We start from the raw sequence: 18,516 nt of genomic DNA on the forward strand, positions 1-18,516 counted from the left end.
GCCATATGGAAGAGATGTATAGGGCAAGGTATAGGGAAAGGGCTGGAAGCTTCCATGACCTTTCCAGGTACACCACCTGCAAAACACTTCTATGTGTTCACCAACCCAGAAGCTCTCCGAACCCCACTGTTTAGGGGGTTTTATGGAGGCTTCATTAGTTAGCCGGGACTGATTGAATCATTGGCCACTGGGTAGTTGGGAGGGTGGAGCTGCAAGTACCAACCCTCTAATCACACGGTTGGTTCCTCAGGTAACCAGCTCCCATCCTGCAAGAGTCACCTCATTAGCATAAACTCAGGTTTGGGTGGGAGGGGCTTGTTATGAATAACAAATGATGCTCTTCTCACCCTCATCACTCAGGGGACCTCAATGGTTTGAAACACTCTTGTGCCAGGACAGGCCAGGGCAGAAACCAAATATATATTTCTTATTATCTCACACCACCCCTCCCAGAAATTCTGTCTGGTGGCAACACCAGGAGAGTGAGCTTGGACTGCTTTGTGAATTTCTTTTTTAAAGGTATTTTGGAATGCTTATTTAAGGCTCAACTCAAAGTGAAAAGCTAATATTCACGCAGTTAAAATCAAGAAGATTTCACCCACGCTTAATTTCCTGGAAAAAATTAGAGAAAATAGTTCCTAAGGAGAAATCAGGGAACGGAAAACATGGTGAGTGAGAAAAAATCTGCTCTGCCCCACAGCGGGGCGTTCCTCTGACAGCTGCACTTGTGTTGTGGCATGTTGGTGTCACACGTGCTCCTATGCTTACATCTTGTATGTGTTTCGTATGTTGAGAGATAAAGGATGCCTCTGTTTTCTCCCAGTGAAGCTTTCTGGCTGTGGGTTAAGAGAATTATGTGATCAAAGGGAATCCCGGATCATAGGGTGAGCGGAAGTAAGAAGTTTAATTGAGAAACGACAGGGCATCCTCAGGGAAGAACTGGGATGCAAAGTCAGAAACAAGCCCTCGTGGTGACAGAGGACACAGAAGCAATCCGTTGTCTGAGCTCTCGACTCTGTGACTTCAGGGATTCTCACACTCACTCGTAAACCCGTGCCAGGGGCGGGGCGTGGGAAAGTACGTGGCTGTGGTCACCCCTCCGTAAATTGCAGCAGGGACCGGGACACAAAGTCTCTTGAGAAAGCAGCTGCTTTCCTCCCCCCACACAGCCCGGCCACCACAGGGAAGATTACATAAGAGGAAATTTGCTTAGCTCTTAACCGAGTTTATTAGCTTAGCAGATCTGTTTGTTTAACGAGTGTCCATTTCTGAAAGCTCCATCCATCAAAGTGGCTCAGGCTTAGTGTGATCTGTGAAAAAAACTGTCAAAGACCCCACAAAGGCAGTACACAGAAAAAACTTGCAGCTCATGGTTTGGGGGGGATTTGAAATAGAAGATAAATATCAACTATCAAAGAACATCAACTGGTTTTCTCAAGGCTGGATAGTTGGATGTAGAAGGGAGCTGCCCCATCTCTCTGCGGGCATGGGAGGGAGGCACGGGAGGGGACAGCTGGGATTCCTTCCAGGCTAATAGTGCCGGATGAGGTCTCAAGGCTGGGCTGGGTTAGGGCCAGTTATTTGCCAAAGCGTCGGTGCAAACCGTGTTCTACCCAGGGAATGCCAAAGGCAAAACTGAGACAATGGAATTATGCCATAAAGTTCAGAGGTCAAGTGTGAGGCTAGAAAGAAATGGGACACAAAGTCAAGATGAGGAAAGGCGGTCTATCACGGCAGTGCCTGCACTTGGCTCCACGCCAGGGGGCGCCGTTCACACTGCAGTCTGTAAGAACCGTGCCCAGCAGAGCTGGGCTGTGTGACACCCAGAGGCCTTTGCAGCCAGGGATAGTGAGACAAACGGACTGGGAACCACGAGAGCCCCTGGACCAAAAAAAGTCAAGATCATTGCTAAGAATAAGGCTAGAGCTTCCTCATTTTACTGGCTCTCCGTTTTGTTTTTTTTTTTCATATGTCAAACTTTTATTAAAACACTTTAGAATACAACTTGCCCATATATAAAATGCTAAAAAATGATCCCTTTCCCATGCTCCTTGCTAATGACCTAAGCCAAGTCCCTGTCATAGTCTGGGCCTGAAAGATACTGCATTAAAGAGAAATGAGCACTTTAATGAAACTGAAGTTATGATCTCTAGGCAATGCCAGCAAGTGCTGTTGTCAAGCCCAGCGCCGTCCTGCTAGTGGTATCTGGCAAGAGCAGTGTCTTTGCAACTCCTGGCTCTACCCAAGAGCTGTCTGCACCATGGCTAACAGACGTGGGTAGGGGCAGCTACCAACGTCACTCACTGCCACCTACCGGAAATAAAAGCCGTCTTCTCAGTCTCCTGCCCACCTCTTCTCCAAGATAGAACACACAGCACCCAAGAGGACATCAAGATGAGTCGATGAGGCCATTCAAAGGGCAGCACACTGTCGTCAGCACTCAGGTGACATCATACTGGTCTGTTTGCCAGGCCTGCCTCATGGCGGACTGTGACAATACCAGAAGGTGCCACCACTGCTTCTGAAATTCAACTGCCTGCACGAGTGAGTGCCTGCGCCTTCGCCCAGTCACCGAGGGCCTGGGACAGAATCAGGATGCAGGGGAAAGAGCAAAGGTCTAGAAATGACGCAACAGGGTGGTCAAATCCAGATCCAATCACAGTCTGAGAAGTTGGGAATGTGTTCAGTAATCTCTGAGTCTGTCTCACCTCTAAAATGGAGACAATCCTAACTATTCTGTTTCTCTTATTCCCAGGATAGGAACAAGAGCTCTGCAAAGAGTCGAATGCTTTGCAAATGACAGGGTTACAAATGATGCTGTTGTCATGGTGTAAACAGGACGCTGAGCCATTTTTTTTTTTTTGAGACAGAGTATCACTTTGTTGCCCAGGCTAGAGTGAGTGCCATCGCGTCAGCCTAGCTCACAGCAACCTCAAACTCCTGGGCTTAAGCGATCCTCCTGCCTCAGCCTCCCGAGTAGCTGGGACTACAGGCATGCACCACCATGCCCGGCTAATTTTTTCTATATATATTTTTAGTTGTCCAGATAATTTTTATTTCTATTTTTAGTAGAGACGGGGTCCCGCTCAGGCTGGTCTCGAACTCCTGACCTCGAGCGATCCACCTGCCTCGGCCTCCCAGAGGGCTAGGATTACAGGCGTGAGCCACCGTGCCCGAGAAACTGAGCCCTTTCAATAGCCTGCAAAACACTTCAGTGTCCACCTGCTCCCTCCTCTCTCAGCTCCCACCTCCCACCCTCCCTCTCTCTGCTCCAGCCACACTGGTCCCTTGGCTTGCACGCCACGCCAGGACCTCACTGTTACTCTTCCCTCGGCTTGCACTGCTGTCCTACACGATCCCAGCTCACCTCTCTCCCTCAACTCCTTAGGTTTTATTCAAGCATCACATTCTCAGTGAAAATTTCCCTGACCATATGTTATTTAAAATTGCCTACCTGCTATCATTCTCTAAACCCATCCCTAACACACGTGTTTCTCCAAAACACATCACTCTCTAATACACAAGTTAATTTACTTTTATTATGTTTCTATTCTATCCTCCCCCATCAGAATGTTAGCTCCTGGAGGGCAGAGATTTTTATTTGCTTTGGATCCCAAGTCGAGAATAAAATCTTGAAAACTGGGAGGCACTCAAAAATTATCAGATGCACGGAAGGGGAGAAGCTGTTCAAAGACACAAATTCAGTTCCTTAACATGCCTTCTGCACTTTAGCTGAAATGGCTCCACCCAATAAAATGTCTGTGTCAGCACTTTGTTATCAATCCACTTGGCTTTTGCTCTGGTTCCTTTAGAGACTACAGGACATTTTTTTTTTTTTTTTGGTTGTTGCTCAGGAAAGAGCATTAGGAAATGCTAAGGTAGGTATTCACACATTTGCTGACCTCCTGGGGAAATGAGACATACTTCAGAAGAGGCTGTGGGTGAAATGGGATGGATCCTAAGAGCTTCACAGGGGAGAGAAAAAGTAGGTAGCACTACACTATAGGACAGAAGGCTTAAAGGGCATTCACAAAACTCATGTTGCTTATTGCAAAAGAAAAAACCAAAAATCATTAATTTCTCTCTCATGGTTTTCTTTTTTTTAATAAAAGACATCATCTGAACTCAGTGACTTGGAGAAATCCGCTATTGCTACAGAACCGTGTAGCATATAGAGTTCTGCCAACAAGAAATCTATTTCCCTTTGGGGGTTACGTTCTTATCTTGAGTTATTTTCTCTTGGCCTAGAACATGGTGCTGAATTATTCTCAAATGGCTTGCTTTTGGGGTCAGTTTTTTACGTAAGGACACAGTTACCTCACTGTGATCTGGTCAAAGTCAGTCTCAGACCTGCTGGGAATAGGAGAGGGGCTGGAAAAGAGGCCACCTCTTAGCCATCTGGAAATACATGCTCGTAGATTATCTGCTCAAATTGGAGGCTATAAGGATGTTAGGACATAATGTTCCCACCATGTGAAATCATCTATCGGATTCAGAATACACTCTGGGGAAGCAATACATCATCGTATCAGACTACGCTTTAGAATCAAATAGTCCTGGGTCCGAATCTCAGTTCTTCTACTTACTAATTATATGATTTGGGGCAAATCATTTAAACTACCTGAGACTCAATTTTCTCATCTTTAAAGTGGGAATAATAATATAGACATCAGGGTTTCCTGGGAGGATCAAATGAGAAAATGTATGTAAAGAGCTCAACAAATTGTTCTTGCTAATAATTGTTATTCGTCCAAAAACCCAGGAGCATAGCTTTGTTAATCAGGGCAATTTTCCCTTAAATGAGAAGAAAGAACACAGAAGGCTGGAAGAGGGTGTAGTGAGGACAACATAGTCATTTGGTGGAACTTTGGCCAAAGTGATAGGATGCCATCACTTTCCTGAGTCCTGTTGAAAGTGCCCTACAGCAGACCAGCATGTCCATGTCAGAGCTGTTGGCGTGAAGTTGGACAGAAGGCCATTGGGAAGCTGGACTACATGCCCCAAGGACAAGGAAAATGATTCTTCCTCCCTGCCTCCTTCCTTTCCTTCCTCCCTCCCTTCTTGAGGCATCTTTCTAACTCTGTTATGGTTGTCCTCCCCACACAGTGCTTATTGTGAGTCTACACTGGGTGTCCCTGGACGTGGATGCTCTAGACCCACTTTGGTTCACTCACTAGTTGAGTTGGGCAAATCACTTTATCTCAGAGTTTCACGGTTAAGAGCATGACCTCAAAACCAGTATGTCTATACCCTACCAGCCTGCTCTACCACTACTAGCTGTGTGACCTCAGGTGAGTTGCTTAAACTCTCTGTGCCTTGGTTTATCCATCTGTAAAAGGGAGACTTACAATAGTATCTACTTCATAAGGTTGGTATCAGAATTAAATGAGTTATTAATGTGAAGCACTTAAAACTGTGCCTAGCACATAGCTAAGCTCCCTATTATTATCTGTAAAATAAGGGGACTGTACTATCTCCAAGGTTGCTACCAGAACCAATACTTTCTGAGTCATCTAGGATCCTCTCTGCAGTGACTCAGTTTCCCACTGCCTACTCTGCTCCCTTTCCCATTCATTCTATCTCATTCATCTTTCAGGTTTCACAACTCCCCTCCTTGGCAACAATTACGGAGTTGTCCAAATGCACCATAGTTGGCTCAATCAAGTGGCACAGATGCCCTCTGCTAGGAGTGTTGGCCTGGGAAACAGATGTCTAACATGTCACAGTCGTATAATGTTCAGGAAGACAACATCATGTTCTTGCACAGGAAGGAGACTCTGGGAGTCTGAATTTGGAGCAGGGCCAGCACAAACATCTCTACAGTGGTTCCCCTCTTACTGGTAGTTTTGCTTTTTTTAGTTCCAGTTACCCACAGTCAACTGCAGTCTCAAAATATTAAATGGAAAATTCCAGAAAGAAACAATTCCTAAGTTTTAAATTGCACGCTCTTCTGAGTAGCGTGATGAAATCTTGCTTCATCCTGCACTGCCCCACCTGAGAATTTAAGGGTGTCATGATAAGATAATTGGAGATATACTAAGTGTCACTAAAATGATAAAAAGATAATCCATGAGTCACTTTCAAAGAGCACAGTTAGCGCCACCTTAAGGCAGCAATAGTCTGACTAGGGTATTAACAGGTTGCTGCTAGCACCATGCTATGGAAAGAATCACATCTTTATCTCCCTAAACTGGCAGACAGGTAGCATATTGTGCAAGTGTGTTCCTCTGTTTTTAAAATAAATCCTAATTCTGAGAGTCTTTCTCCTCCAGTTTAGCAGAGAAGTTCGTGACCTTGGGTAAATAAGAGTCAGTTTAGTGCACCCTCCTGACCATCCTCAGACCCAGGAAGGGAGGAAGGGACACTTCCTAGCCCAAGATATAGTACTCCAGGTAGGATGCCACATTGCCCATGTGGGAGAGGAGGGTACCATGGTGTCAGGGGACATGCAGTGAGGCCACCAATGGTCTCTCACAGGAGTAAGATCACAGAGCTCCTCTCACTACCACCTGGGAGAGACAGCCCTGGGCACCCCCTTTGATGGGTCTAAGGAGGTAGTCAGAGCTCCTGTGTAGAGTGGCCAGGTATTTATGGCCCAGGTGTTTTAAAATACAGGTTTTGTTATTATTTAAGTATGTCAAGGCCAACAGAGCAGGAGATGAGATGACTGCCACTGAAAAGATAGTCTGTTACTCACAGATCCCAAGAGGAAGGGGCTCGACACACCCCAGGGAGGTCAGAGAAAGAGGAAGGAGTAGGGGAAATGTGGCAAGAGCCATTATTATGACTTCTGTGGAAAGGAAAGGCAAGACAGGATAAGCAGACTTCAGATTGGCTGGTTTGAATAATTTCAGCAGGCTCTGGGCCATTGGCTGTCCCTAATTGTCTGGTACTTTGCCCTGGGGTGATTAGGACAGGGGAACAGTGGCCCTGAGTGTGAGAGCCAGAAACAGCAGGTGGTGGGGGATAGTTTGCATTTGAAAGGGCCGGTTGTTTACTATCACTAGAAACTGGTTAGCATTGAGAGGGCAGGATATTGTTAATAGGGTGTTAGGTCAATTAAAATATCTGGCGGAGATCTGAGCTCTAGGATTAGCCTGCAGGCCCTCTAATCTGACCACTTACTATGGGTCCTTTGCAGCAGTTGTTGGTGTGGTTGGGGTCTTGGCCCATTTGCACTGCTGTGACAGAATACCACAAACTAGGTTATTGATAAAAAACAGAAATTGATTTTCTCACAGTTCTGAAGGCTGGGAAGTCCAAGATTAAGGTGCCAGCAGGTTCAGTTGTCTGGTGAGGGCTGCTGTCTTCTTCCAAGATGAAACCTCATTACTCCACGCCCTGGAGGGAAGAGACACTGTGTCCCCACGTGGTAAAAGGTGGAAGAATGATGTTAGCTGCTCCTGACAGTTTTGTTTCATTTTTGTGTAGTGGAAGTTTATGCTCTAATGGGTCCCATACCACACAAGCAGCTGCCTGGCCCACGGGACAATCTATGGCTAATGGGTTTCAGGAAGGTATGTGGCATTGACCTGGCCTCTAGCCTTTATGGAATGAGGGCAAGATAAAAAAAATTATAAAGATAGGGAGACTTTATTAAAGGTCCTCATATATAAGGAAGCTTTATATATGTGGAGGCAAGACACATGCCCCTTTAATGCAGGAAAAGGCGATAGAGAAGTCTTTAAGGTTGATGTGCAACGTGAGTCGGCCAATGGGTCTTGAATTAAAAGAGATTAAGTCCCGGGATGAGTCAGAGACCTTTGTAAGGGCATCTGGTGCTAGGACAACGGCCTAAAGTTTGGCCAACTGTGTTGATCCTTGGGTCCTGAACTTTAGCAGGGACATCCAGGCTAAGAGGTAGAAAGCAGCAATATTCCACTGAGCTCCGCCACCTCTGATGGTCGGCAGTGCCATTTTTACAGCCCGTAAACTCCCATTGCTGTTTGCCCAGTTAACCCCAAGGGGTCCCGTGGCTTTCAAGAGGTCTGGGGCAGGGGTGACCTCCTCCAGCTCTGCCTCCTTAGATCCAGACTCCTCCTGTCCACTCTCCTCTCTCAGGGCACTGCATCCGGGTCCACGTTGCTCCAGCTGCACAGCCCAGCCGAGAATAGGCACAATTCTTAGAACGACAGGTACGTCCACATGACTCCTCTTGTCACCCACTGCTTAAATCCCTTGCCAGCTTCCCCACCGGCTGGCCAAGCCAGGCATCCTGGCATGTTTTTCTGAACTGCGACCTTGACATCCATCTGGCAGTGCCCAGGGTCTCTGGGGCTGTGCTGGGATTGCCCTCTGAGTCACGTTCGTTTCCCAGCTGTTCCCTGTTCCCAGCTCCCCCACATGGGGGGGCTCTGTCTCCAGCTGGCTCTGTCTTCCTGCTCCCAGGTCTGTCCACTCCTCTCACCTGTGCCTTGTCATTGGCCCTGCACAGAGCCAAACTCCTCCTCGGCCCTGCTCCCAGCCAGTCTCACGTGTTTCCCGGAGACAGCCGAGTACTGGAAGTCCCGTTTCTCTGTGTACCTCAGACAGACCCGCAGGCGGAGTGCTGGCAGGCGAGCACCCCCAGGGCACCCCCAGGGCATCCGATTAAGGGGAAGCTGCTTTTCACAGCATGGATGGGGTGGGGTAGGCGGACAATTGGGTCAGGGCAGGAACAGACAATGACTTTCTCCTTCTCATTTCCTTTTCTCAAACCCCTCCTTTGGAATGCAACTAGCAAAAGGCCTCAAAAGACCTCTATGTGCCCAAATCCCATCCAACTAATTTTTAGTCCTGAATTTTTTTTTCATTTGCTATTTTAGTTTTCTGCAGCTGCTATAACAAATTCCCACAAAGTGGGTGGCTCAAAACAACAGCAATTTATTCTTTCACGGGTCATGACGCCAAAAGTCTGCGATCAAGGTATGAGCAGGGCTGGTCCCTTCTGAGGGCTCCTGAGGCTGCGTGGTTCCGTGCCTCTTTCCTGGCCTCGGGAGGGGGGCTGCTGGCAACCCTCGGCATCGCTTGGCTTGTGGAGGCGTCTCCAACCCCTGCCTCTGTGCTCATGGGGACTTCTCTGGGAGTCTCTCTGTGGACTGTCCTCTTTCTATGACTACTCCAGTCGTTGGATTTAGTTAGGACCCACCCTAATCCAATGCGATTTCGCCTCCATCCTTAACTGATTATATCTACAAAGACCCTATTAATAAGGTCACATTCTGAGATCCAGGTGGACATGAATTTGTGGGAGACACTATTCAACCCACTACACCTTACAAGCAATAATATTTAACAAAATTTCCCCACTCTTTTCCTTCATCTTTCCAGTCACTCCAGGATTTTTTTTTTTTCTTGACCTATAAGAAATGTTAAAAACAATTTACACTTATAGTTTCTCTTGAAAAATGGCTAGGCCTTCCTTCCCCACACTACCTCCATTAGAGGATGACTCCACCCTCATTGTCACTACCTGCCTGGTCCTAGGGGCATTTGAGATGGTGACCCTATCACATGCAGAAGACTTTCTGCTAATATAAGCAGTATAAATTTACTGAAGTAGTAGTGACAGTGTAATAAGATTTCTACTGTGCTGGGGACATCTATCTATTCCTTTTATTCATCTATCAGATAAACCTATAAAACAAATGCCCACTATAGGTTAGGCACAATTCTTGGCACTAGAAATAGAATTTTGAGCAAGTACAGGTACACTTGCTCTTACGGAGTTTGCTGTCTAGTGAGGAAGAAAGATTTGAATCACATAAATAAATTTTTACGTGTTGATAAATCTTATATGTGAGAGGTCCGTGGTGCTATGAAAAGATAGACTGGGAGACATCGGGCAGATGACATATTCCTGGTTCTCCATGAGAGTGCTGAGGACTTGAGATGAAGATGTGAACCATAGCACATAGGTGTTGGTTGAAGCATCAATGGACAATATTGCCCAGAGAGCATGCAAAGTTGTAAAAGAAGAAGTCTGTGGATAATTCTGAGGCAGATATAAAAAGAGCTAATGATGGAGATTGAGAATAAGAGAGCCAAGGGTTTAAGGCAAAAATAACAAAAGAATAGTGGTGTTGAAACCAGGAGAAAGAAATCTCGGAATTATGGAGAGGTCGATAGTACCAAGTGTTGGAGCCATCCCACGGGAATTACCCATTGGCCTGAACACCAGAGGGTTCATGTGTGACTTTGGTGAGGGCAGTTTCAGAGAAACGAAGTGAAACTAAGTTTGAAGTGAGTTGAGGGATGGAAAAGACAAGAGAATCAATTCATTGTCCAAGGAATTCCCCTAGAAAATGAGGAAGAGCAATTGTAGGTGGCCATGTTTTCTCAGGTCTTCTTGAAACATGGAAACCTCTTAGAATGTCCATATTATCCATTGTCAATGGAAATTGTTTGAAAATGTATTACAAACTACTCTATATTCTTAGCTTACAGACACAGAAATTAGTCATTTGTTAGCGCAGAATAAACAATGTGATAATCAATTACTTTGTTGTACTGTAATAAAGTACTATTTCAAGGAACTATCAAGGTTTGTAGATTATCTCTGCTCGTATTAAATTATCTTATATTATTGTGACAAAAAGAATAGGAGAGATTTTAATTAATCTTAAAAGCTAGGGAAGGCTGACATATGGGCAATGAGGGATTTAACTAGACATGGGAAAGCAGCATGTACCAAGGTCCTGTGGCTGGAGGGACAATCACATGTGACAAGACTAAAAGAACAGTTAGCTGGAGAGGAAGGGAAACGTCATAGCAACTGAGAGAGAGATGCAGTGTTCAGACCATACAGAACCTTTTCAACCATACTAAGGAGTTTTGTAGTTACCCTAAGAGCAATGGGAAATTGTTAATATGTGTTTAAAAAGAAAATATGGGGCCAAGTGCAGTGCCTCATGCCTGTAACCCTAGCACTTTGGGAGACTGAGGTGGGAGGATCACTTGAAGCTAGGAGTTTGAAACCCGGCAACATAGCGAGAGCTCCATCTCTACAAAACATAAAATAAATTAGCTCAGTGTGGTGGCATGTACCTGTAGTCCCAGCTACTCAGGAGGCTGAGGTGGAAGGATCACTTGAGCCCAGGAATTTGAGGCTACGGTGAGCTATGATCATGTGACTGCACTCCAGCCTGGGTGACAGGGTGAGATTCCATCTCTAAAAAAAAGAGACAGAGAGAGAATATGTTCAGATTTGTCTTATTAAGGAGATTATCTTGGATGCAATTTGGAAACCAATTTAATGGGTGCAAGGGTAGATATGGGTAGACCAGTTAGGAGACCTTTGCCAAAATCTAAGAAATAACAGTATTTTGGATTTGGGTAATCTGGTAGAGATAGAGAACTATGGAAGATTTGAGAGAAACTTAGGAGGTAAAGTCCACAGAATTTGGTGATGGATGGAAAATGGGGTGATAGTGAGAGGGCGGAGTTGAGGGTAGCTCCCTGGTCTAGCAAGTGTGGAACAGACGCTATTCACTGAGCTAGGGAGGGGTTTGAGATGGGGCGAGGGGAGCATGTGCTTCCTTTAGGACATGTTGAATGATGTGCTGTTGAGACACTCGAGGAGATACTGGAGTCTGGGGGTGGTGATTTGGGTCTAGGGCTCAGAGGAGGAGTTTGGGTTAAATAAGACAACACGTGTAAAATACTCAGTTTGACATCTGAACACAAGTGCTAGCTGATGCTATTATTTTCCAACAGTGTCTTTAATGTGGTCATAATTAAACTACATGATTAAACAGACTTTAAAGTACTAAAGCAGTGCCCAGCCCACTGTAAGAGGTTAATAAAGGTTAAAGAGGAAATCAAAGGGATTATACCTCTGAAAACACTTTTTATTTCTGTGTATCAGTCTAAGAAATTATGTCTTCTGAGTTTGACTCTGCTTTGGGAACTTCAAAAGGGTAAGTATCTCCACCTCGTGTTTAGAAAAGCTTATTTTGCTTTCCAGATAGAAATTTAGCATTTCTAGAAATAGCCCTTTATACTGGTATCGGTAAAAGCATTAAGAGACAAGAGACCCGGTTCTAATTCTAACCCAGCTTTCCCCACTAGTGTGATCTCCTTTGGGCTTCCTGAATGAATCGTATGAGATGACCACTTTTGGTATTAAAATTCCTTACCTGATTTCTAAACATCTCAGCAAAGCACAGCCTCTTGCCACTCGGCTAGGAACCCACAGACATAGAGAAGCCAGATCCCAACAAAGAGATGAGCCCGGCAGGCTCCATCTCCCCGTCCCCAGCCTGGGGATGGCCATCTGGACATGGCATGGTCATCTGATGAACAGTCATCTTGCATTTGCTTGTTGTTATTCTCTCAGCATTTCCTTTTAAGTCAGAAGTCAATGATTTCCCCACTTCCTGCCCCTGAAACAGATAGAAGATGTGAAATGCAGAAACGGCAGGGTCAGGACACTGGTGCCTTGGAGGCGAATTGCTCTAGGGAGCAAGGACGTGGGTGTTCTGAGGCACCACTTTGGGTTTCCAAAACCCTGGGACCCTCGAGCCTTGGGAAGCAGATGAGGCAGCTGATGTGAACCGCTGAGAGCAGATCGACTTAATCTCACTTCCCACCGGACGACTCGTGCCGAGAGGAAACAAGCGCTTAGGAGGATACCGGGAGAAACTGACTGCCAGAGAGATTTACAGTGTTCCAGAGCACAGATGCAGGTCACAGAATTTAGGGGAGAGGAAAGGTCTGTTAGGGACGTGGTGAGTTCAAATCCCGGCTCTGCTACCAACTAGCTCCATGGCCTTCGACAAGCTGCTTAGCTTTCTTGTCTATACAATCTTTATTACTCATCTAACCACCTTCATGTGCCAAATCCAAAGTTCAGATGCTCCCAGTCCTCAGCAGAAGTGACCACGCCCTCTCCTTCTTACTTTCCTTCTGACCTGGCATCGGGCCACCTCAACAGCTGTCCATCTTGGCCTCCTTTGCTGGTTTCTCTTCATCTTTCTCCCATTGGGCCCTGGGCTCAGTCTTCAGACAGGTTCCCTTTACATGCACTTCCCAGATGATCTTACTCTATCCCAGAGCCTCAACTAGCATCTACAGATTGGTGACTTCCACGTGCGTATCTCTAACCTGACCCTCCCCACTGAACTCTGTCTAGACTCGTGTAGCAAACTGTCCACCTGGTGTCTGCATTGGGATATCTCATGGACACCTCAAACTTAGCAGGTGCAGAGCTGAAGTCTTGAGGAATCTCCCAGCTATCTGTTCCCCATCTGATCTTCCCCATCCCAGAAAACGGTACCTCCATCCTTCCATCTGCTCAGGCTAAAAACCTTGGAATCATGCTTCATCTTTCCCTTTCTCTCTTCTTCCACATCCCTTCAAACCAGCAAATCTCGTGGGCTCTCTCTTTGACTATACCCAGATGGCAAGTAATTCTCTCTCTCCCCACTGCTACATACCAGCACCAGCTGCCATCAGCTCTCACTGAATTATTGCAACATCTTCTAAAGGATCTTCTTCCTTCCACCTTTCTCTCTCACTTTATTCTTTACACAACTCAAGAGTAAACATTAAAAAAACATGAGTCAGAAGATATCACTTAAGGTGTTCAGTGGCTTCTCATCTCCCGGTGAATAAACCTAAAGCCCTTTGCACTGGCCTTCAAGGCCGTCCGTGGTATCTCCCTGACTGCTTTGCCGACCTCCTTCCTCCCTCGTCCACCTTGTCCTGCTCATCCTGCTACTCAGAAGCAGTCTGTACAGCTGGTAGCTGACAACAGACACCACTGTGCTTGTGTTCTCAGTGGGTACGATTTGGGGCAACAGGGATGACATTATACCAGTGCGATCACTTGCCATTCCCAGCAAGCTCCTGCGTTGGAGCCGGCACTTGCTTTTCCATCTGCCCAGATGTTTTCCCTGGATCTCTGCTTGACTCCTCCCTCCTTCCATCCAGGCCTCTGAGCAGATGTCAGAGAGGCTTCCCTGACCACACTTTCTAGAATATCTCTCCCTTGTCATACTTACCCAGCCGATTATTTCTTCAAAGTTTTGTTCACTGATGGAGTCCATGTGCCCATACAGTGCCCACTTAGCACTTTGTAGGAGCTCAATATTAGTTGAATGAATAAATGAATAAATCTTCCCACACATAACCATTTTGGGATACTTTTTATTTCTAAAACTTTCCTAAATTTCATCTGAGCCAAGTGTCATCTGGCTAATAACTCCAAAAGGGCCCCATATATTGTGTTTTTCCTAATCACATTTCCTAGTGATAACTCTGGGACCCTGGGGCTCTCTAAGGATGCCCCAGCTCTGAATCAGTATATAATGGCATCACTTCAAAGAAGAATCGTATTTGGGAAAGTCATGTGCATGGAGATTAGCCATCAATGGAGTGCCTTGGGATCAAGGGTTCACACACACAAACGTATGCATAAATATTCACACACACTCACATGCACACACACATAATCACACACACTTGCACATAAACAGTGTGGCCTCTTGGGTAAATACTATATTTTGTCTCCAAGTCAAAAATATGTTCTATTTGTCTGTTGGAACATATCCTTTGGTTTTTAAAACGTTTTAACTAAAAAGCAAGGAAGTTCAACTCCACAGGGATTCTTACAGAAATTAATTGGCTGGTTCAATTTTTAAAACTAGGCCATCCACAATTTAGAAATGACTAAACACAAAGTATAATAAAACATAACCAAAAATGCATGCATTCACATAACAAAAAAAAATTGTACTTTTAGGATATCATTTTATAAAATTTTAATTGTATGGGATTTTTTATTTTCAAATCCTAAAATGACATTGTAGCAATTTTAGTAAATACAGAATAACAAAATTACCTACCTGCAAATGTGTTCTGTGTAGGTAACAACTCTATAACTCCACTTATGCTATCATTTTGATATATTTATACAGAGAGTTATATTTTATAAATTTAGCCCATCTTGGAACTCTGCATTTTCTGTATCACTTGAGGAGATAATCCACAAATATAATCATAGTTTTGTCTACAGTATTTGTGTTTTGGTCTTCCAAATGTGGACCAAATGAGGGCAAAAGTAAGTTAGCCCAAACATTTGCACCTTTCTAGTTTCTGACCATTTATTTTCTTAAGTTATTAAAGTATCCTTAAGACTTTGGCACCATTCTAAGAGCTTTTTTGCTTCCTTCTTCCAGTTCAACAAATATTTATTGAACACCAACTATATATCAGTTCTAGGAGTTTGGAGTCTATCAGTGAAGATGACTAAGAAAAGATCTCTCCCCTCATAGACCTTACTTTTTATTAGGGAGAGACACATAATAAAAATGTATTTATTTTCTGGTTCTGCATAACAATTATTTACAAACCTAGCAGCTTAAAACCACACATACTTACTATCTCACAGTTTCCGTGGGTTAAGAGTCCGAGCATGGTTTAGCTGGGTCCTCTGCAAGCAAGGTGTCAGCTCGGGCTGAGTTCTCATCTGGAGGCTCAAATGAGAAAGAGTCCACTTCCAAGCTCACTCAGGTCATTGGCAGAATTCATTTCCTTGTGGCTGTAATATCCATGGCAACCTCTTTCTTCAAAGCCAGCAACAGAGCCAGGCTTCAGAGAGGAAATTACAGGCGAGACAGAGTCTTCTATAACATAATGTGATCACGGAATGACATCCTGTCACTTCTGCCATATTCAATTGATTAGGAGTGAGCCACGGTCCCACCAACATTCAAGAGGAGGGAGCTGCACAAGGATGTGCATTTCAGAAGGCAAGACTCATTGAGGGTCACCCTAGGGTCCGTCTGGCACAACAAGCAAGTAATTCATACAGTGCATTAGGCAGTGATAAATGCTGTGGGAAAAGAAGATTAGAGCAAGGTAGAGAAAGTTGAGAGTGCCAAGAGGGGCCTGGGGCAGGATACAAGATCGAACTAACTGGCCTGAGGCATCACCGAGGAGATGAGGTTCCTGCAGTCTTGGGTGAGGTCAGGGAGTTCAGGAGTGAATTTACGGAAGCAGGAGCAGTTGGCACAAAGGCCCCAAGTTGGGAGCTTGCCTGGTGTGTCCCAGGAATAGACAGGCGGTGGAGGGGCTGCCGCAGGCAGCAGAGAGAGCCTCCCCATTTCAATCCTCCGGGAGCCACACTGCAGATGGGCAGGCAGGCAGCAAGTATTTACGGAGTGCTTGCTATGTTCCAGGCTCCAGGGATATAGAGAGAAACAAGACAAAGTCCCTGCTACCAGGGGGCTTACACCCTGAGAAGGAAAAGACGGACAGTAAAGAAGAGCCAACAAGCATAGCATTGCTTACCAGGTGCCAGACTTTCTGTACATGAACTTATTTAGTCCTATAATAGCTCTGTGAGATGCAGGACATTATTTTCCCCATTTTGCAGATGAGGACATTGAAGCACAGAAAGCTTCATGTATCTGACGTCCTACAGCTATTCTTATTTCTGTATCTATTCTTTCACCGCTACCAGAGACATATGGTCAAGTGCACAAGTTATTTTAATAAATGATATTGTGAGTGAGAGTGACCACAATTGCTGCTTTAGCTGATGTTAGAGAAGGGTCCCCTGAGAAGGTGACCCCTGAATTGAGAAGGTGGTGACTTGAAGATGGAGGAGAGAGAGGTATGCAGTTGAAAAGTACAAGGGCCCCGAGATATGAAGAGCTTGTTTCGGGACTTATTAAAAAGAATGTCATGCTTTATATAGTTTGGGAACTTGCTTTTTTTTTCCTTCTCCACATTATATTATGAAGAATAATTTATATTATTGCATATGTCTATATTTTATCCATTTTTATTACTGTATAATATTCTGTTGTATGATCTATAAAATTTATCTTTGCATTCTCCTCTCATGGGACGTGGTAAGGCAGAATGATGGCTCCTCTGAAGATGCCATGTCCTCGTCCCTGGAACCCGGGAATATGTTACGTTCCATTACAAAGAGGAATCGAAACTGCAGGTGGAATTAAAGTTGAAGACCAGCTAACCTTGGGATGGGTTAATTATGCTCAACTATTCTAGTGGGCCCAATGTCATCATTAGGGCCCTTATATGTGGAAGAAGGAAGTAGAAGAATCTGTGTCACGGTGATTCAGCATGAGCAAGACTGGACTGGCCATCGCTGGTTTCAAAGATGGAAGTGGATCCTGAGCCACGGGACATGGGCGGCCTCTACAAGTTGGAAAAAGCAAAGAAACAGATCCTCCCTACAGCCTCCGACACAGCTCTGCCAACGCCTCGAGATTAGCCCAGTGAGATCCCCTTTGGACTTCCGATTTCTAAAACTGTAGACTAATAAATTTGTGTTGTTTTAAGCCACCAGGTTTGTGGCAATTTGTTATAGCAGCAATAGAAAACTAATACTATTTCAAGGTTTCCATTTTCTAAATGATTACAAGCAGTGTTGTTATGCATATCCTTGTAAATGTCCTCTGATTTACAAGAGTCTCTCTTGGCTGTTATGCCTGAGAATGGAAAGCCTGAGTTCTTGAATACGTGAAAGTTCAATTTCATAGGATAATGCCAAATTGTTTTCCATGTGGTTGAACCAGTTTACCTTCTCACCAGTAATATATAAGAGCTCTGATTGACTAAGATCTTCTCCAGCACTGGGTAATGTCTGATGCATTCATTTTTGACAATCGAGTAAGTGTCAAATTATATCTAATTGTGACAAGGAACATATGGCCTGCAAAACCTGAAATATTGATTGCTATTGAGGAAGGCATTTTTTTCAGGTATTCGCTGGACAAATGTCTTTTTCTCCTGTGAAATGCAGGTTCATGATTTTTATATATTTTCCTGTTAGCTGTTATTTTCTTAGGAATTCATAGAACCTTTTATGTTCTTGATATTAACTAATCCTTTGCCCGCTAGGTGTGTTCAAAATATCTTCTAGTTAGTAGCTTGTATTTTCACCTTTAAAGCGGGAGTCTACAAACTACTACCAGCTGGTCAAATCCACCCCATGGACTGTTATTACATGGCCTTGACCTAAGACTGGTTTTTATGCTTTTAAACAGTTGTTAAAACAAAACCACTACAATATGAGATGGAGACCATGTGGCCGGCAAAGCCCAAAATAGTTACTATCAGATCCTTTTACTGCTTTAAAGCCTCCATTGATTAACATACTTCTTAATCTGGTTAAACTTCCAGTCTTTCAATGTCTTTAAGAAATCCTTCCTTACTCCATCAACAGAAAGGTATCAACCAATATTTTCTACTAAAAGCTTTAAGGGTTTCCTTCTGGCACTTAAGTTCTTAAACCACTTTCAATTTTTTGTGTGTGTGCATGAAGTAAGGTAGAGATCCAATCCATGCTCCCCCACCACCACTGGATAATTATTTAATTTCATTTCCATTTATTTTCCTTTGATCTTTCATCCAGTTCTGTCATATACCAACTTTCCATATTGGACCTATTTCATGGCATTCCATTCCATCGGTCAGTTTGTCTATCTCTGTCTCAACACTACACTTTCTTAATGACTTCAGTCTCATGATAAGATCTCATATCTAATAGGGTAAGTCTGTCTT

This window comes from Lemur catta, chromosome 22 (genome assembly GCF_020740605.2).
Source record: "Lemur catta isolate mLemCat1 chromosome 22, mLemCat1.pri, whole genome shotgun sequence".
NCBI lineage: Eukaryota > Metazoa > Chordata > Mammalia > Primates > Lemuridae > Lemur > Lemur catta.